This window comes from Bubalus kerabau, chromosome 18 (genome assembly GCF_029407905.1).
Source record: "Bubalus kerabau isolate K-KA32 ecotype Philippines breed swamp buffalo chromosome 18, PCC_UOA_SB_1v2, whole genome shotgun sequence".
Lineage (NCBI taxonomy): Eukaryota > Metazoa > Chordata > Mammalia > Artiodactyla > Bovidae > Bubalus > Bubalus kerabau.
In genome coordinates this window covers 13,805,312-13,826,257 of record NC_073641.1, presented here as the reverse complement: position 1 = coordinate 13,826,257, position 20,946 = coordinate 13,805,312, and the positions used below count along the sequence as shown (strand labels likewise).

The following is a 20,946-nucleotide window of genomic DNA, read 5'->3' as shown; positions in this document are numbered from 1 at the left end:
GCTGTTACAACGACTGAGCAATGCTCCCAGACAGGTTGGGTGGTGACTATGGGCCCCACGACTCACCCTCACCTTAGTTTTAACAGACAGGCTTTGGAAACCAGGCTGGTAAGGGTCTGCTGGGTAGATTCCATGTGCTGCACCGTCCTGTCTGAATTGCCCAGGAGCCTTGAGCTCTGTGTGTCTGGGCAGGATGGGGGTGGGGCATATCAAGAATGAGGCATCAGAAGAGAAGCCGTGATATCCAAAGTCTTTGGTCAGCTGTGTAAAGCTGAATGTCTGGTTCAATGCAAGTTTCATGAAGTCAAACCAGCAGGTCAAGCTTGGGGACATTACTTGTGGCGTGGGCTGGTTTTTACCCTTTGGGTTCTATGCGAATTTGAAAACAACAAAGACATCAGGCTTTTTCTTGCATATCCTCTTTTATCCTATGCCCAATTTGGGTAGATTCTACTGTCTCAAGTGAAGGAAGAAATACACTTCCCATGTCCATGTTTCCATAAGCACATAGTTTTACTTATACTACAAAGTAGTAATTATTCTGATAAAACAATGATGACATAGTAATAAGGATACAATTATGAGTTTGACACTACCAGTGGCTATGTAAAAATTGTTGATTTTTTTTTATCGTTGAAATGATTTGAATTGTATTCCTTGTCCAAGGCTTTGAGAATAATTAGAATTCTTTGATTATACAAGTGTCTCATGAAATGTGTTAATGAGATTGTTTTCTGAAATGCAAAAGTGTCCCAACATGGTTTTTAAGTACAGGCTGCACATCCCTGGCCAATTATCATACGAAATGCAACTATTTCTCTTTGTCTGTCACTAGTGTTTGGATAGACAGCATTAGACCTAACTGCATAATTCTGGCTTAATTTTCATGTCTGATAGTATAGTAATGTTGTGAGGCATTTACTTAGCAACAGGGGTAAATGTTTGTTTTAAATGTGATTTCCCTTCTTCAGCCTCTTTGGAAATAGGCCTAAATTAAGAAGCGCTCCTTCAGTGTCTTCAGAGGAGAGGCCATGTTTTTGCATACACACCTCGGCTTGTTTTTCCTTCCTCCCTGTGGTGACTGTGATGAGGTGAGGGTCTGCAAAATTCTGAAGTGCAGACAAATTGTTCTGCACTTTTATGAATGCAAGATGGAAAATGTGACCAAAATATCATAGAGAATCTCACTTATGTCTGTTTAAGCTTTGTGTTAGTACCTCACACTGGGTGGCTTCAACAACAGAAGTGTACTGTCTCTCAGTGTTGGAGGTTGCTAGTCAGATCAAGGTGTTGGCAGGATCGGTGTCTTCTGAGGGCCTGAAGAAGAATCCGTTCCATTCTTCTCCCCTGGCTTCAGGTGGTTTGCTTGCAGTCACTGGTGATCCTTGGCTTGAAGATCTCTGCCTTCATCTTCACATGACATCTTTCCTGTGTGTGTGTGTGTGTGTGTGTGTGTGTGTGTGTCCAAATTAAGGCACCAGTCATATTGGATGGGGAGCCCACCCCACTCCGGTATGACCTCATTTTAACTAATTATACTTGCCACAAACCCGTTTTCAAATAAAGTCCCATTCTGAGATCCTGACCACTGGGATTTCAACATATGAACTTGTGGGGGATACAATTCAACTCAAAACAATCTTCAAATACATAATAGACTATGTAATTCCATGAATATATATTAAATTATAAGTTGATTTTTCAAGATTAGTGTGATATTTGCTTTTCAACTTCTAGTAACTCCTTCAGGACTCTTGTGTCTTCCTATACCAAGTGCCAGGAAGACGAGTTAAAATTTCCAGCAAAGCCCTTCAGATCAGATCAGTCGCTCAGTCGTGTCCAACTCTTTGCGACCCCATGAATCGCAGCACACCAGGCCTCCCTGTCCATCACCAACTCCTGGAGTTCACTCAGACTCATGTCCATCGAGTCAGTGATGCCATCCAGCCATCTCATCCTCTGTTGTCCCCTTCTCCTCTTGCCCCCAATCCCTCCCAGCATCAGAGTCTTTTCCAATGAGTCAACTGTTCGCATGAGGTGGCCAAAGTACTGGAGTCTCAGCTTTAGCATCATTCCTTCCAAAGAAATCCCAGGGCTGATCTCCTTCACAATGGACTGGTTGGATCTCCTTGCAGTCCAAGGAACTCTCAAGAGTCTTCTCCAACACCACAGTTCGAAAGCATCAATTCTTCGGTGCTCAGCCTTCTTCACAGTCCAACTCTCACATCCATACATGACCATAGGAAAAACCATAGCCTTGACTAGACGGACGTTTGTTGGCAAAGTAATGTCTCTGCTTTTGAATATGCTATCTAGGTTGGTCATAACTTTCCTTCCAAGGAGTAAGTGTCTTTTAATTTCATGGCTGCAATCACCATTCGCACTGATTTTGCAGCCTAGAAAAATAAGGTCTGACACTGTTTCCACTGTTTCTCCATCTATTTCCCATGAAGTGATGGGACCGGATGCCATGATCTTTGTTTTCTGAATGTTGAGCTTTAAGCCAACTTTTTCACTCTCCTCTTTCACCTTCATCAAGAGGCTTTTGAGTTCCTCTTCACTTTCTGCCATAAGGGTGGTGTCATCTGCATATCTGAGGTTATTGATATTTCTCCCAGAAATCTTGAATCCAGCTTGTGTTTCTTCCAGTCCAGCGTTTCTCATGATGTACTCTGCATACAAGTTAAATAAACAGGGTGACAATATACAGCCTTGACGTACTCCTTTTCCTATTTGGAACCAGTCTGTTGTTCCATGTCCAGTTCTAAGTGTTGCTTCCTGACCTGCATACAAATTTCTCAAGAGGCAGATCATGTTGTCTGGTATTCCCATCTCTTTCAGAATTTTCCACAGTTGATTGTGATCCACACAGTCAAAGGCTTTGGCATAGTCAATAAAGCAGAAATAGATGTTTTTCTGGAACTCTCTTGCTTTTTCCATGATCCAGTGGATGTTGGCAATTTGATCTCTGGTTCCTCTGCCTTTTCTAAAACCAGCTGGAACATCCGGAAGTTCACAGTTCACGTATTGCTGAAGCTTGGCTTGGAGAATTTTGAGCATTACTTTACTAGCGTGTGAGGTGAGTGCAATTGTGTGGTAGTTTGAGCACTCTTTGGCATTGCCTTTCTTTGGGATTGGAATGAAAACTGACCTTTTCCAGTCCTCTGGCCACTGCTGAGTTTTCCAAATTTGCTGGCATATTGAGTGCAGCACTTTCACAGCATCATCTTTCAGGATTTGGAATAGCTCAACTGGAATTCCATCACCTCCACTAGCTTTGTTCGTAGTGATGCTTTCTAAGGTCCACTTGACTTCACATTCCAGGATGTCTGGCTCTAGGTGAGTGATCACACCATCGTGATTATCTGGATTGTGAAGATCTTTTTTGTACAGTTCTTCTGTGTATTCTTGTCATCTCTTTTTAGTATCTTCTGCTTCTGTTAGGTCCTTACCATTTCTGTCCTTTATCGAGCCCATCTTTGCATGAAATGTTCCCTTGGTATCTCTAATTTTCTTGAAGAGATCCCTAGTCTTTCCCATTCTGTTGTTTTCCTCTATTTCTTTGCATTGATCACTGAAGAAGGCTTTCTTATCTCTTCTTGCTATTCTTTGGAACTCTGCATTCAGATGTTTATATCTTTCCTTTTCTCCTTTGCTTTTCACTTCTCTTCTTTTCACAGCAAAGCCCTTATTGTCCACCATATTTTGGTCCAGCCTTTCCCAGTACAAGATAATAGGAATACCTTATTTACCACATGCTCCTCACTTTAGTCACTGTTTCCTTTGCTGCTTCTATTAATTTTGATAAAATATGAGAGTATATGCTTTGTAAAGGGGCACAGCCCTCATTGGGAGTCTGACTTAACCACAGAGTATGTGTTAAACTGAGCCCAGAGATCTTTTCAGGTTTTCAGATTCTTACAGTGTGTTGTGTGTATTAATTGCGTAGTCATGTCCAATTCTTTGCAACCCTAGGGCCTGTAGCCTACCAGGCTCCTCTGTCCATGGGATTCTCCAGGCAAGAATAGTGGAGTAGATTCCCACTCCCTTCTCCAGGGGATCATCCTGACCCAGGAATTGAACCTGGGTCTCCTGCATTCTTTAGGAATGCAGTAATTCTTTAGGTAAAGTGGATTCTTTACCGTTTGAGCCACCAGGGAAACCTTAGCACTCATGAGCTATCTTCCAGACCCCTAAAGAATACCATAACAGGATACTAAGGAAATGTCACATTGAGAGACATGACTAATCAGATGAACCTCATTATTGCAAGATTTACAGACTAGTGAAGTCATGAAGTAGGACCAGAGCCTCACAAGAGATGATGGGAAAGGGGCATGTATTTGTGGGTGTGAGAGAGAGGTTCAGCCTAGCAGGCAGACTGATGGGGAGTCTGAAAGGCCTGGTTACAGATAGCAGGTGGCATGCCAGGCTGGCACAGTCCTGAGAAGGCCCAAATTGGAATCACAGAGATGGGTAGTGAAGCTTGGCCTTGGGAAATTCAGGAGCAGATGGTGATCAGAAATACAGGCAAGCAGCTTAATTTTGAGAAGACAGACTCAAGCCACAATGCTCCTGGTAGGAATCTTCTCTCATATATGGCAGAGACCCTCCTCAGCACTTTAATTTTTTGGTCCTCAGTTATTGGAGGCATTGTTCTTTCTCTGTTGGTGTCCTGTCACTCAAATGCTCTAATTCTCCCAGATTCTCCTACTTGTTATTTATTCACTGATACCCATTTGCTTTGTGTTTCAAGGGGAGAAAGGTGACTGTAACAGGGACAGATTCAGTAAAGCAGTGGGGAGGGATGTCTCAGTGCAGTAGGCTGAGGAGAGAATGGGCGATAATAGCTAGACAGTCTTGATGTGATGGGAGACAGATGAATGAGTGATCTCACTAAGAGACCAGGAAGTCCTTGGGATTCCTGACTCTTCACCACTCACACTCACTTTGAAGTCATTTCACTTATATCTATCTCTTTCAATACCATCCATGCACTGATTACTCCTCAACTTGTATCTCCAAGCCCGACTGCTCTCCTGAACATCAGACTCATATTTCCAGATGCTTACTTGAGCTCTGCTTTTGTATGTCTCCAACAGAATCAATCCTCTGCAAAGTAATCAGAGGGATCTTCTAGAACAGTAAAGTAGATCCTGCTATTTTCTTATTTAAAGCCTTCCAAAGGCTTTCTAAAATACTTTTTCAATTCCTTTTTACAGCTTTCAAGATACTACATAATCTTCCTTGCTAATCTCTCTTCCTGGGCTTCCCTAGTGGCTCAGGTGGTAAAGAATCACCTGCGATTCAGAAGACCTGGGTTTGATCCCTGGGTTGGGAAGATCCCTTGGAGGAGGGCATGGCAACTCATTCAAGTATTTTTGCTTGGAGAATCCCAAAGGACAGAAGGGCCTGGTGGCCTACAAAGAGTTGGATTTGCAACTGAGCAACTAAGGATATGCATACACAATATTTTTCCAACAATTTTCACATTTTTTTACTATGTTCCAGTCACACTACCAAAGTTACATCTGTTGGCTGAGCAAGCTCTCTGTGAACTTGTAGTTCATTTTACCTGAGTGATCATTCACCAGATCTTCGTCTAGTTGCCTCCTTCTCATCATTCAGGCCCAAGCAGGTAAGTCACTGCTTCCTAAGTGGCCTTTCTCAGACTCACAGTCCAAAGTAGCAAAGTCCATCCACTCCCCTCAAGGTACTCTTTCCTTTTACACTGGTTAACTTGATTCACAGTGTGTATTTTTTGCAAATTGGTTTACATCTATAATGCCTGTTTCTACTTCCAAACTTCCATCATGAGATAGACAATTACTCAGGGAAAATAAGAACCATGGAGATTTGTGTTTGGTTTTTCTTTGTTTGTTTGGCTTAGCATGACATTTCCAGTGTTCAAGATAGTTCCAGTTATATAAATGTTCAATAAACATTTACTGAATGGTTGTTGTTCATTCGCTCAGTCATGTTGACTCTTTGTGACCCCGTAGACTGCAACACGCCAGGCTTCCCTGTCCTTCATCATCTCTTGCAGCTTGCTCAAACTCACATCCATCGAGTCAGTGATACCATATAACCATCTCGTCCACTATAATTCCATTTTCTTCCTGCCTTCAAGCTTTCCTAGCCTCATGCTCTTTTCTAATGAGTTGGCTGTTTGCATCAGGTGGCCAAAATATTGGAGCTTCAGTCCTTCCAATGAATATTCATGACTGATTTTCTTTAGGATTGACTGGTTGGATCTCCTTGAAGTCTAAGGGACTCTCAAGACTCTTCTCCAACACCACAGTTCAAAAGCATCAATTCTTCGGTGCTCAGTTTTCTTTAAGGTCCAACTCTCACATCCATACATAACTACTGAAAAACCATAGCTTTGACTCTACGGACATTTGTTGGCAAAGTAATGTCTCTGCTTTTTAATATGTTGTCTAGGTTTGTCATAGCTTTTCTTCCAAGTAGGTCTTTTAATTTTGAGGCTGCAGTCACTATCTGCAGTGATTTTGGAGCTCAGGAAAATACTCTTTTTCCATTGTTTCCCCATGTATTTGCCATGAAGTGATGGGACTGGATGCCATGATCTTTTTTTTTTTTTTTGATTGTTGAGTATTAAGTCAGCTTTTTGACTCTCCTCTTTCACCTTCATTAAGAGACCCTTTAGTTTCCTCGCTTTCTACCATAAGGGTGGTGTCATCTGCATGTCTGCTTCATCCTTCTGCTTCATCCAGCCTGGCATTTCACATGATGTACATTGCATATAAGTTAAACAAGTAGGGTGACAATATACAGCCTCAATGTACTCTTTTCCCAATTTGAAACCAGTCCTTTGTCCCATGTCCTGTTCTAACTCTTGCTTCTTGACCTGCATACAGGTTTCTCAGGAGGCAGGTCAGGTGGTCTGGTATTTCCGTCTCTTTAAGAATTTTCCACAGCTTTTTGTGATCCACACAGTCAAAGCCTTTAGCATAGTCAATGAAGTAGGAGTAGATACTTTCTAGAATTCTCTTGCTTTTTCAATAATCCAACGGATGTTGGCAGTTTGATCTCTGGTTCCTCTGCCTTTCATAATCCAGCTGGAACATCTGGAAGTTCTCAGTTCGTGTACTGTAGAAGCCTGGCTTAGAGAATTTTGAGCATGACCTTGCTAGCATGTGAGATGAGTGCAATTTTGCCAAAGTTTGAACCTTCTTTGGCATTGCCCTTCTTTGGGACCAGAATGAAAACTGACATTTTCCAGCCCTGTGGCCACTGCTGAGTTTTTCAAATTTGCTGGCATATTGAGCACAGAACGTTCACAGCATTATCTTTTGGGATTTGAAATAGCTCAACTGGAATTCCATCACCTCCACTAGCTTTGTTCATACTGATGCTTCCTAAGGCCCACTTGACTTCCCACTTCAAGATGTCTGGCACGAGGTGAGTGATCACACTATTGTGGTTATCTGGGTCATGAAGATCTTTTTTGTATAGTTCTTCTGTGTATTCTTGCCACCTCTTCTTAATATCTTCTGCTTCTGTTAGGGCCACACCATTTCTGTACTCTAATGTGCCCGTCTTTGCATGAAATATTCCCTTGGTATCTCTAATTTTCTTGAAGAGATCGCTAATTCTTTCCCATTCTATTGTTTTCCTTTATTTCTTTGCATTGTTCACTGAGGAAGGCTTTCTTATCCCTCCTAGCTATTCTTAGGAACTCTGTATTCAAATGGGTATATCTTTTTTTCCTTTCCTTTTCCCTTCTCTTCATTTCTCAGCTATTTGTAAGACCTCCTCAGACAGCCATTTTGCCTTTTTGCTTTTCTTTTTCTTAAGGATGGTTTTGATCCCTACCTCCTGTACAATGTGATGAACCTCCATCCACACTTCTTTAGACACACTGCCTATCAGATCTAATCCCTTGAATCTATTTGTCACTTCCACTGTACAGTCATAAGGGATTTGATTTAGGTCATACCTGACTGGTCTAGTGGTTTTCCCTACTTTCTTCAATTTAAGTCTGAATTTGGCAATAAGGAGTTCATCATCTGAGCCACAGTCAACTCCCCGTCTTGTTTTTTCTGACTTTATAGAACTTCTCCATCTTCGACTGCAAAGAATATAATCAATTTCATTTCGGTATTGACCATCTGGTGATGTCCATGTGTAGAGTCATCGTTGGAGGAGGATGTTTGCTATGAGCAATGCATTGTCTCCTGGCAAAACTCTGTTAGTCTTTGTCCTGCTTTATTTTGTACTCCAATTCCCCTTATTCTAGGTATCTCTTGACTTCCTACTTTTGCATTCCAGTCCCCTAGGATGAAAAGGACTTTTTTTTTTTTTTCTTTTGGTGTTAGTTCTATAAAGTCTTGTAGGTCTTCATAGTGGAGAAGGCAATGGCACCCCACTCCAGTACTCTTGCCTGGAAAATCCCATGGATGGAGGAGCCTGGTAGGCTGCAGTCCATGGGGTCGCTAGGAGTTAGACACGACTGAGTGACTTCACTTTCACTTTTCACTTTCATGCATTGGAGAAGGAAATGGCAATCCACTCCAGTGTTCTTGCCGGAGAATCCCAGGGACGGGGGAGCCTGATGGGCTGCCATCTATGGGGTTGCACAGAGTCGGACACGACTGAAGTGACTTAGCAGTAGCAGCAGGTCTTCATAGAACCACTCAACTTCAGTTTCTTCAGCATTTGTGGTTGGGGCATAGACTTGGATTACTGTGATGTTGACTGGTTTGTCTTGGAAATGAATAGAGATCATTCTGTCATTTTTGAGATTGTATCCAAGTACTGCATTTTGGACTCTTTTGTTGACTATGAGGGTTACTCCATTTCTTCTAAGGGATTCTTGCCCACTGTAGTAGATACAGTGGTCATCTGAATTAAAAATTTGCCCATTCTTATCCATTTTAGTTCACTGAACCTGAGGCAAAACTATGGTAGGGGTAATGGTGACCTCCTTCCAAAGGATTTATGCCAGCACCCGTGGTTCCCAGGACTGTTGTAGTCAGTGCCCCAACCTTGTGGTAGGCCACAGTTGATCCACACCTCCGCTGGAGGCTCCCGGACACTCATTGGAGAAGATGAGTGCATGTCCTTCTACTCCACCATGTGGGCACATCTTGGGACCACAAGCCTCTTATCCTTAAGCCTGCCATCCTATCAGAGGGCAGACTGAATGAAAACCACAATCACAGAAAATTAACCAAACTGATCACAATCTTGTCTAACACAATGAAACTCTGAGCCATGCTGAGTAGGGCCACCCAAGACAGACAGGTTGTGGTGGAGGGTGCTCAGAGTGCTCAGTCACTCAGCTGTGTCCAACTCTTTGTGACCCCCAAGGACTGCAGCCTGTCAGCGTCCTCTGTCCATAGAATTCTCCAGGCAAGAATACTAGAGTGGGTTGCCATATCCTACTCCAGGGGATCTTTCCTGGCCCAGGGATCGAATCTGAGTCTCCTGCACTGGCAGGCAGATTCTTTACCACTGCACCACCTTGGAAGGTAAAGATTGAGTGTGTGCATGCTAAGTCACTTCAGTCCTGTCTGACTCGTTGCGACCCTATGGACTGTAGCCTGCCAGGCTCCTCTGTCCATGGGATTTTCCAGGCAAGAATACTGGAGTGGGTTTCCATTTCCTTCTCCAGTCATGGTGGAGAGTTCTGACAAAACGTGGTCCACTGGAGCAGGGAATGGCCAATCAATCACTTCAGCATTCTTGCCTTGAGAACCCCATGAACAGTACAAACAGTATTTCCTGAATAAGTGACTAGAAATATGTCCAGAATCCAACCATTTCTTACCACTTCCACTGCTTCTGCTCTGGTATAAGCCCTCATCTTCTCTTGCCTCAGTTACTGATATAGCTTCCTGATTAGTTTCCCTTCTGTTTTTTACCTCCCTCAGTTTATTCCCAGCAGTCAAAGTGAACTCATAAAAATGGTGACAGACACTTCTCTGCTTAAAACCCTCCAGTGACTTCTCATCTCAGAATAACATTCAGTCTTCGTATATCTTGATTCTTTGCTACCTCTGCTTTCATCACCTATTACTCTCCCTTCCTCACTCTACTCCATCTATAGTGATCTCCTTGATATTCAATGAGGATGCCAAGCATGCTTCTGTTTCAGAAATTTTGCACTTGTTATTCCCTCTGAATGGAGTGTTATTCCCCAGACATCCACATGGCTTGTTCTTGTTTTGCGCTTCCTTCAAGTCTTAACTTACTTTATCAAGACCCTTACAGGCTATCATAATAAAAATATTATATATATAAAAGTTATATTGTCACCCTGCTTATTTAACTTATACACAGAGTACATCATGCAAAATGCCAGGATGGATGTAGCAGAAGCTGGAATCAAGATTTCAGGGAGAAATAACAATAGCCTCAGACATGCAGATGACACCACCGTAATGGCAGAAAATGAAGAGGAACTAAAGAGCCTCTTGATGAAAGTGAAAGAAGAGAGTGAAAAGCTGGTTAAAACTCAACATTCAAGAAATGAAGATCATGGCATCCGGTCCCATCACTCACAGCAAACAGATGGGGAAACAATGGAAACAGTGACAGACTTTATTTTCTTAGGCTCCAAATCACTGCAGTTGGTGACTGCAAACATGAAATTAAAAGACACTTGAGACTTGGAAGAAAAGCTATGGAAAATCTAGATAGCATATTAAAAAGCAGAGACATTACTTTGCTGACAAAGTTCTGTCTAGTCAAAGCTATGCTTTTTCCAGTAGTCATGTATGGATGTGAGAGTTGGACCATAAAGAAAACTGAGCACTGAAGAATTGATGCTTCTGAACTATGGCGTTGGAGAAGACTCTTAATAGCCCCTTGGATTGCAAGTAGATCAAATCAGTCAATCCTAAAGGAAATCAGTCCTGAATATTCATTGGAAGGACTGATGCTGAAGCTGACAGTCCAATATTTTAGCCGCGTGATGCAAAGAACCGACTCATTGGAAAAGACCCTGATGCAGGGAAAGACTGAAGGGGGAGGAGAAGGAGATGACAGAGGATGAGATGGTTGGATGGGATCACCAACTTCAAGGATATGAATTTGAGCAAACTCTGGGAGTTGGTGATGAACAGGGAAGCCTGGCTTGCTTCAGTCTATGGGGTCTCAAAGAGTCAGACATGACTGAATTACTGAACTGAACATACTATCCTAATATTAATATTATATATATATACATATAAAAGTTATATAAATTGTATGTTAAACACTTAAATATATAGTATATATATATAATAATGCTGTCAATACAGCTCTATCTAACAGATTCTGGTTGATGTTTGATAGAAAATCACAAAATTCTGTAAAACAATTATCCTTCAATTAAATAAAGTGGCAAAAAAAAACAAAACAGATAAACAAGGCCCTAGTGTATAGCATAAGAATCATACTCAATAATTTGTGATAAACCATAATGGAAAGAAATATAAAAAGTATATATGTATATATTTATATAACACAGTCACTTTGCTGTATACCAGAAATTAACATATTGTAAATCAACTATATTTCAATAAAACAAATGAGATTTAAAAATTTAAAAAAAAATACAGCTCTATCTTTTAAAGAAAAATGTATCAGGACAGATCAAACATTTAGCTCAATTTGATCTTTATCAGAAATACTGGTTATCATTTACTTCGCATTAAAAAATATGTTTTTTCAGCCTATGAGTAATGAGTAATGAGCTATTCAACATATTGACTGTATTCTGAGATACTCTTCTTGAGAAAAACCCTTCAAATCATTGAAATGGTGCTTATCAACATCACGTATGTCATGGAGAAGTGATTGTTTTCACTTTCCTCATTTCAAAAATTCTTATGACAAATTTCCCCTTGATTTCCTTGATTTTAATACAAGATGCCTATTTCTTTGGTCACTGAACCAAAAGATATATTCTTATTGGCTAGAGCATAATAATATTCCATTTTTCTCACTTACTTCAATATCGGATCAAGATCAGGAAATGCTCTGCCAACTGCTCTCTTTGCAAACAATAGGCTTCTAACACTCATGTACTTTATTTTTTTTAATATGTTTGTTTATTTTAATTGGAGGCTAATTACTTTACAATATTGTATTGGTTTTGCCATACATTGACATGCATCCACCACGGGTATACATGTGTTCCCCATCTTGAACCTCCCTCCCCAACCCCTCCCTCTGGGTCATCCCAGTGCACCAGCCCCGAGCATCCTATATCATGCATCGAACCTGCACTGGCGATTTGTTTCACATATGATAATATACATGTTTCAATGCCATTCTCCCAAATCATCCCACCCCTCCCTCTCCCACAGGGTCCAAAAGACTGTTCTATACATCTGTGTCTCTTTTGCTGTCTTGCATACAGGGTTATCATTACCATCTTTCTAAATTCCATATATATGTGCGTTAGTATACTGTATTGATGTTTTTCTTTCTGGCTTCACTCTGTATAATAGGCTCCAGTTTCATCCACCTCATTAGAACTGATTCAAATGTATTCTTTTTAATGGCTGAGTAAGATTCCATTGTATATATGTACCACAGCTTTCTTATCCATTCATCTGCTGATGGACATCTAGGTGGCTTCCATGTCCTGGCTATTATAAACAGTGCTGCGATGAACACTGGGGTACACGTGTCTCTTTCAATTCTGGATTCCTCAGTGTGTATGCCCAGCAGTGGGATTGCTGGGTCCTATGGCAGTTCTATTTCCAGTTTTTTAAGGAATCTCCACACTGTTCTCCATAGTGGCTATACTAGTTTGCATTCCCACCAACAGTTTAAGAGGGTTCCCTTTTCTCCACACCCTCTCCAGCATTTATTGCTTGTAGACTTTTGGTTCGCAGCCATTCTGACTGGCGTGAAATGGTACTTCATTGTGGTTTTGGTTTGCATTCTCTGATAATGAGTGATGTTGAGCATCTTTTCATGTGTTTGTTAGCCATCTTTATGTCTTCTTTGGAGAAATGTCTATTTAGTTCTTTGGCCCATTTTTTGATTGGTTCATTTATTTTTCTGGAATTGAGCTGCAGGAGTTGCTTGTATATTTTTGAGATTAGTTGTTTGTCAGTTGCTTCGTTTGCTATTATTTTCTCCCATTCTGAAGGCTTCTTTTCACCTTGCTTATAGTTTCCTTTGTTGCGCAGAAGCTTTTAATTTTAATTAGGTCCCATTTGTTTATTTTTGCTTTTATTTCCAATATTCTGGGAGGTGGGTCATAGAGGATCCTGCTGAGATGTATGTCAGAGAGTGTTTTGCCTATGTTCTCCTCTAGGAGTTTTATAGTTTCTGGTCTTATGTTTAGATCTTTAATCCATTTTGAGTTTATTTTTGTGTTTGGTGTTAGAAAGTGTTCTAGTTTCATTCTTTTACAAGTGGTTGACCAGTTTTCCCAGCACCACTTGTTAAAGAGATTGTCTTTTCTCCATTGTATATTCTTGCCTCCTTTGTCAAAGATAAGGTGTCCATAGGTGTGTGGGTTTATCTCTGGGCTTTCTATTTTGTTCCATTGATCTATATTTCTGTCTTTGTGCCAGTACCATACTGTCTTGATGACTGTGGCTTTGTAGTAGAGCCTGAAGTCAGGCAGGGTGATTCCTCCAGTTCCATTCTTCTTTCTCGAAATTGCTTTGGCTATTCGAGGTTTTTTGTATTTCCATACAAATTGTGAAATTATTTGTTTTAGTTCTGTGAAAAATACCGTTGGTAGCTTGATAGGGATTGCATTGAATCTATAGATTGCCTTGGGTAGTATACTCCTTTTCACTATATTGATTCTTCCGATCCATGAACATGGTATATTTCTCTATGTGTTAGTGTACTCTTTGATTCCTTTCACAGTGTTTTATAGTTTTCTATATATAGGTCTTTAGTTTCTTTAGGTAGATATATTCCTAAGTATTTTATTATTTTCATTGCAATGGTGAATGGAATTGTTTCCTTAATTTCTCTTTTTATTTTTTCATTATTAGTGTATAGGAATGCAAGGGATTTCTGTGTGTTGATTTTATATCCTGCAACTTTACTATATTCATTGATTAGCTCTAGTAATTTACTGGTGGAGTCTTTAGGGTTTTCTATGTAGAGGATCATGTCATCTGCAAACAGTCAGAGTTTTACTTCTTCTTTTCCAATTTGGATTCCTTTTATTTCTTTTTCTGCTCTGATTGCTGTGGCCAAAACTTCCAAAACTATATTGAATAGTAGTGGTGAAAGTGGGCACCCTTGTCTTGTTCCTGACTTTAGGGGAAATACTTTCAATTTTTCACCATTGAGGATAATGTTCGCTGTGGGTTTGTCATATATAGTTTTTATTGTGTTGAGGTATGTTCCTTCTATTCCTGCTTTCTGGAGAGTTTTTATCATAAATGGATGTTGAATTTTGTCAAAGGCTTTCTCTGTATCTATTGAGATAATCATATGGCTTTTATTTTTCAATTTGTTAATGTGGTGTATTACATTGATTTGCAGATAATGAAGAATCCTAGCATCCCTGGGATAAAGCCCAATTGGTCATGGTGTATGATCTTTTTAATGTGTTGTTGGATTCTGATTGCTAAAATTTTGTTAAGGATTTTTGCATCTATGTTCATCAGTGATATTGGCCTATAGTTTTCTTTTTTTGTGGCATCTTTGTCAGGTTTTGATATTAGGGTGATGGTGGCCTCATAGAATGAGTTTGGAAGTTTACCATCCTCTGCAATTTTCTGGAAGAGTTTGAGCAGGATAGGTGTTAGCTCTTCTCTAATTTTTTGATAGAATTCAGCTGTGAAGCCGTCTGGACCTGGTTTTTGTTTGCTGGAAGATTTCTGATTACAGTTTCAATTTCCATGCTTGTGATGGGTCTGTTAAGATTTTCTATTTCTTCCTGGTTCAGTTTTGGAAAGTTGTACTTTTCTAAGAATTTGTCCATTACTTCCATGTTGTCCATTTTATTGGCATATAATTGCTGATAGTAGTCTCATGATCCTTTGTATTTCTGTGTTTTCTGTTGTGATCTCTCCATTTTAATTTCTAATTTTATTGATTTGATTTTTCTCCCTTTGTTTTTTGATGAGTCTGGCTAATGGTTTGTCAATTTTATTTATCCTTTCAAAGAACCAGCTTTTGGCTTTGTTGATTTTTGCTATGGTCTCCTTTGTTTCTTTTGCATTTATTTCTGCCCTAATTTTTAAGATTTCTTTCTTTCCTTCTACTAACCTTGGGTTCTTCATTTCTTCCTTTTCTAGTTGCTTTAGGTGTAGAGTTAGGTTATTTATTTGACTTTTTTCTTGTTTCTTGAGGTATGCCTGTATTGCTATGAACTTTCCCCTTAGCACTGCTTTTACAGTGTCCCATAGGTTCTGGTTGTTGTGTTTTCATTTTCATTTGCTTCTATGCATATTTTGATTTCTTTTTTGATTTCTTCTATAATTTGTTGGTTATTCAGCAGCATGTTGTTCAGCCTCCATATGTTGGAATTTTTAATAGTTTTACTCCTGTAATTGAGATCTAATCTTACTGCATTGTGGTCAGAAAATATGCTTGGAATGATTTCAATTTTTTTGAATTTACCAAGACTAGACTTATGGCCCAGGATGTGATCTATCCTGGAGAAGGTTCTGTGTGCACTTGAGAAAAATGTGAAATTCATTGTTTTGAGGTGAAATGTCCCATAAATATCAATTAGGTCTAACTAGTCTATTGTATCATTTAAAGTTTGTGTTTCTTTGTTAATTTTCTGTTTAGTTGATCTATCCATAGGTGTGAGTGAGGTGTTAAAGTCTCGCACTATTATTGTGTTATTGTTAATTTCCCCTTTCATACTTGTTAGCCTTTGTCTTACATATTGCGGTGCTCCAATGTTGGGTGCATATATATTTATAATTGTTGTATCTTCTTCTTGGATTGATCCTTTGATCATTATGTAGTCACCTTCTTTGTCTCTTTTCACAGCCTTTGTTTTAAAGTCTATTTTATCTGATATGAGTATTGTTACTCCTGCTTTATTTTGATCCCTATTTGCATGGAATATCTTTTTTCAGCCCTTCACTTTCAGTCTGTTTGTGTACCCTATTTTGAGGTGGGTCTCTTGTAGACAACATATATAGAGGTCTTGTTTTTTTATTCATTCAGCCAGTCTTTGTCTTTTGGTTGGAGCATTCATCCCATTTACATTTAAGGTAATTATTGATAAGTATGATCCCGTTGCCATTTACTTTATTGTTTTGGGTTCGAGTTTATACATCGTTTTTGTGTCTCCTGTCTAGAGAATATCCTTTAGCATTTGTTGGAGAGCTGGTTTGGTGGTGCTGAATTCTCTCAGCTTTTGCTTGTCTGTAAAGCTTTTGATTTCTCCTTCATATTTGAATGAGATCCTTGCTGGGTACAATAATCTGGGCTGTAGGTTACTTTCTTTCATCACTTTAAGTATGTCTTGCCATTCCCTCCTGGCCTGAAGAGTTTCTTTTGAAAGATCAGCTGTTATCTTTATGGGAATCCCCTTGTGTGTTATTTGTTGTTTTTCCCTTGCTGCTTTTAATATTTGTTCTTTGTGTTTGATCTTTGTTAATTTGATTAATATGTGTCTTGAGGTGTTTCACCTTGGGTTTATCCTGTTTGGGACTCTCTGGGTTTCTTGGACTTGGGTGATTATTTCCTTCCCCATTTTAGGGAAGTTTTCAACTATTATCTCCTCAAGTATTTTCTCATGGTCTTTCTTTTTGTCTTCTTCTTCTGGGACTCCTATGATTCGAATGTTGTAGCGTTTAATATTGTCCTGGAGGTCTCTGAGATTGTCTTCATTTCTTTTAATTTGTTTTTCTTTTTTCCTCTCTGATTCATTTATTTCTACCATTCTATCTTCTAATTCACTAATCCTATCTTCTGCCTCTGTTATTCTACTATTTGTTGCCTCCAGAGTGTTTTTGATCTCATTTATTGCATTATTCATTATATATTGACTCTTTTTTATTTCTAGTTCCTTGTTAAACCTTTCTTGCATTTTCTCAATCCTTGTCTCCAGGATATTTATCTGTGATTCCATTTTTATTTCAAGATTTTGGATCATTTTCACTATCATTATTCAGAATTCTTTATCAGGTAGATTCCGTATCTCTTCCTCTTTTGTTTGGTTTGGTGGGCATTTATCCTGTTCCTTTACCTGCTGAGTATTCTTCTGTCTTTCATCTTGTTTATATTACTGAGTTTGGGGTGGCCTTTCTGTATTCTGGCAGTTTGTGGAGTTCTCTTTATTATGGAGTTTTCTCGCTGTAGGTGGGGTTGTATCAGTGGCTTGGTTAGGTTTCTTGGTTAGGGAAGCTTGTGTCGGTGTTCTGGTGGGTGGAGCTGGATTTCTTCTCTCTGGAGTGCAATGAAGTGTCTAGTAATGAGTTATGAGATGTCAATGGTTTTGGAGTAACTTTGGGCAGCCTGTATATTGAAGCTCAGGGCTGTGTTTCTGTGTTGCTGGAGAATTTGCATGGTATGTCTTGCTCTGGAACTTGTTGGCCCTTGTGTGGTGCTTGGTTTCAGTGTAGGTATGGAGGGGTTTGATAAGCTCCTATTGATTAATGTTCCTGGGAGTCAGGTGTTCTCTGATGTTCTCAGGATTTGGACTCAAGCCTCCTGCTTCTGGTTTTCAGTCTTATTTTTACAATAGTCTCAATATTCTCCTTCTATACAGTGCCATTGATAAGACATCTAGGTTAAAGATGAAAAGTTTCTCCACAGTGAGAGACACCCAGAGAGGTTCACAGAGTTACATGGAGAAGAGAAGAGGGAGGAGGGAGTTAGAGGTGACTTGAATGAGATGAGGTGGAATCAAAAGAGGAGAGAGCAAGCTAGCCAGTAATCACTTCCTTATGTGTGCTCCACAGTCTTGACTGCTCAGAGATGTTCATGGAGTTATACAGAGAAGAGAAGAGGGAGGAAGGAGACAGAGGTGGCCAGGAGGATAAAAGGGGGGAATGAAAAGGAGGGAGACAGATCCAGCCAGTAGTCAATTCCCTAAGTGTTCTCCACCATCTGGAACACACAGAGATTCACAGAGTTGGGTAGAGAAGAGAAGGGGGAGGGAGGAGACAGAGGCGACCTGGTGGAGAAAAAGGAGAGTCCAAAGAGGGAGAGAGCAGTCAAGCCAGTAATCTCACTCCCAAGTAAAAATGGGTACTGAAGATTGGGTTCTTAAAGGTACAAAATTGATAACAAATACCAAAAAGTAAAGATTAGAATTCTAGAGTAGAGGCTGGATTTTCAAAAATACAATATTAAAGAAAAGGAGAAGAAGAAGAAGAAAAAAAAAGTCACAAAAGTTATTTAAAATATATATATATGAAGTTTGCTTTAAAAATGGTCTTTTTTTGATAAATAATAGTAGGTTATAAAAATGAAAATTAAAGGAGTAATAGAGGTCTTAAAATTTTTTTTAAAGTTTTAAAAAAAGAAATGAATGATCATAAAAATAGTAAAAATATATCTAGGACTTTTTCTGGTGTTGTTGTGGGCAGTGTGGGGTCAGTTCATTTTCGGATAGTTCCTTGGTCCGGCTTATATTTCTCAAGATCTATAGGCCCCTTCGTATGTAGTCGGTACTAACTATAGGGTTTTAATCTATTGCACCTGTCACTTCCAAGGTGGTTCCCTCGGTTTTAGCTTCTGTTTGCTGGTCTCTTCAGTGTCTGATTTCAGCCCTGACACATAGGGGGCTGTGGTGGACACTTTTTTTAGGCTCATTTGTTCAGTCACACTGTGGGGAAGGGGGGACGCTGCAAACAACTAACACTGGTGTGTGCCAGCAGTGTCTCAGCTGTACTGGGCCTGCCCCCTGCTCATGGCGCGTGCACCCTTCCTGCCCACACAGCTCAGGCTCTAGGTTGCTCCGCAGGGAACCACTTGAGGCCGGCCCTGGGCTGCATGCACCTCCCAGGTCTAAGCCGCTCAGGTTCAGGCACTCGGGTAGTCCTCAGAGGCGCAGACTCTGTTGGGCCTGCATTTTGTGCCCTTCCCAGCTCCGAGCATCTCGGATGATGAGGTGTTTGGTGAGTGCAGTTACTGCAACTTATTGCCTTTCCCATCCCTGCTGCTCAGTTGTCTAGGTGTACAACCGGCACACTTTCTCAGGCGGATGATGACTGTCCAAAACCCCAAGGAGTCTTATTTAGCAAAGAAGCCTGCTTGCAGTTAGGTAGATAATGTCTCTCTGGGGCTGCGATTGCCCCCTTCCGGCTCTGGCTGCCTGTTACTAGAGGGGGATGGTCTGCAGCCAGCTAATTCTGTTCAGCACTTTGTTCTATGTGCGGGCCTGGCGGTGTCTTAGGGCTTTTCGCATGGTAGATATCCCACAGTCTGGTTTGCTAGCCCAAATTAGTTCGCTCTGATTAGCCTCGGGGCATTCAGGCCCGATCCTTACTCTAAGCAACGCAGCCCGTGCCTCCCTGCCCAGCCCCTGCTTGCTAGTGGCGGGTGCGGGCATCTGCGCTGCTTCTCCAATGAGGGAGTTACCGTTGGGCTCGTAATCTGTGGGTTTTCATTATTTACTTATTTTTCCTACCTATTATGTTGCCCTCTGTGCTTCCAAGGCTTGCCACAGACTCGGCAGTGAGAGTGTTTCCTGGTGTTTGGAAACTTCTCTCTTTTTAAGACTCCCTTCCCAGGACAGAGCTCCGTCTCTACCTCTTTTGTCTCTTTTTTTGCCTTTTATATTTTTCCTACCTCCTTTTGAAGAAAATGGGCTGCTTTTCTGGGTGCCTGATGTCTTCTGCCGGCATTCAGAAGTTGTTTTGCGGAATTTACTCAGCGTTTAAATGTTCTTTTGATGAATTTGTGGGGGAGAAAGAGGTCTCCCCATGTTATTCCTCTGCCATCTTAGGACTGCCTCCCAAATTCCAGTTTAGACATGTAGCTCAAGAGATTTTTATGTAACCTTTGCTGCTGCTGTTGCTGCTGCTAAGTTGCTTCAGTCGTGTCCAACTCTGTGTAACCCCATAGACAGCAGCCCACCACACTCCCCCATCCCCAGGATTCTCCAGGCAAGAACACTGGAGTGGGTGCATGGAGCTAAAATCTTTAATCATATTGGTGGAATCTGTATGATCTCACTGAACTGAAACATTTAAAGTAATACTTAAGGACATCTGCATTTATGCCCCAGATACCCAGGTTCTAGAAGTGAGTTAGGTTTCCTTTTTCTTATGGGTATCATATTGATGAACGGACACGACTGAGTGACTGATCTGATCTGATCTGATTGATGAACAAAGTTGCCTCCTCTCTCCTTCCCCCTTCTTTCCTTCTTACATCTTTTCCTCCTTTCCTGCCATCGTCACACTCTCTCTCCTCTCTTCTTTCCACAGCTATGTAGCAACCACCATGTATAAGCTTGATGTTTTACTTCAGAGTTTCTAAGATAATTTGTACACTACTTTGCCTACCTTAAAGATGATTATCAACTAAGAAGAGAGGCATTTGACCCATGTGTTATCAACTCAAGGTCAGTCTTCTCTTGCCAGTATATTCCTTTTTGTTTCAGGAATACAATTCTTCTTTCTTTGCTTGTGCCATGTGGTATGTGGGACCTTGGTCATTGAATCTGCACCAAGATCAGTGGTGCATTGAGTCTTAGCCACTGGACCACCAAGGATGTCCCACAACTCTGCTTATTTAGAGGAGATTTAAATAGCTGTGAAACCCCAGCTTGCTTCACATTCTCAGGGTAAAAAGCATAGATTCAAATTAATGTTAGTGAACATAAAATATTCCACATGTTAATTTGAGCCTCTCAATTGGGATGTGCTCGTGTGTGTGTGTGTGTGAGTCACTTAGTCATGTCCAACTCTTTACAGCTCCATGGATTGTACCCTGCCAGTCTGCTCTGCCCAGGGAATTCTCTAGACAAGAATACTGGAGTGGGTTACCATTTCCTTCTCCAGGGGACCTTCCCAACCTGGGGATCAAACTCAC

At 40.6% G+C, this 20,946-nt stretch overlaps 1 protein-coding gene across 11 annotated transcripts in view; it reads left to right on the top strand.

The window, feature by feature from the left end:
* Positions 1–20,946, top strand: part of PIK3R1 (phosphoinositide-3-kinase regulatory subunit 1) — a 648,380-nt gene that overhangs the window by 81,379 nt on the left and 546,055 nt on the right. For 8 of the 11 annotated variants that reach the window (XM_055555104.1, XM_055555115.1, XM_055555100.1 and 5 more), the window contains one exon: positions 20,340–20,476. The exons of the other annotated variants lie outside the window; for them this stretch is intronic. The gene's annotated coding sequence lies outside the window, so the exon portion shown is untranslated. The remainder of the gene's footprint in view (positions 1–20,339; positions 20,477–20,946) is intronic. 11 annotated transcript variants of the gene reach the window in all.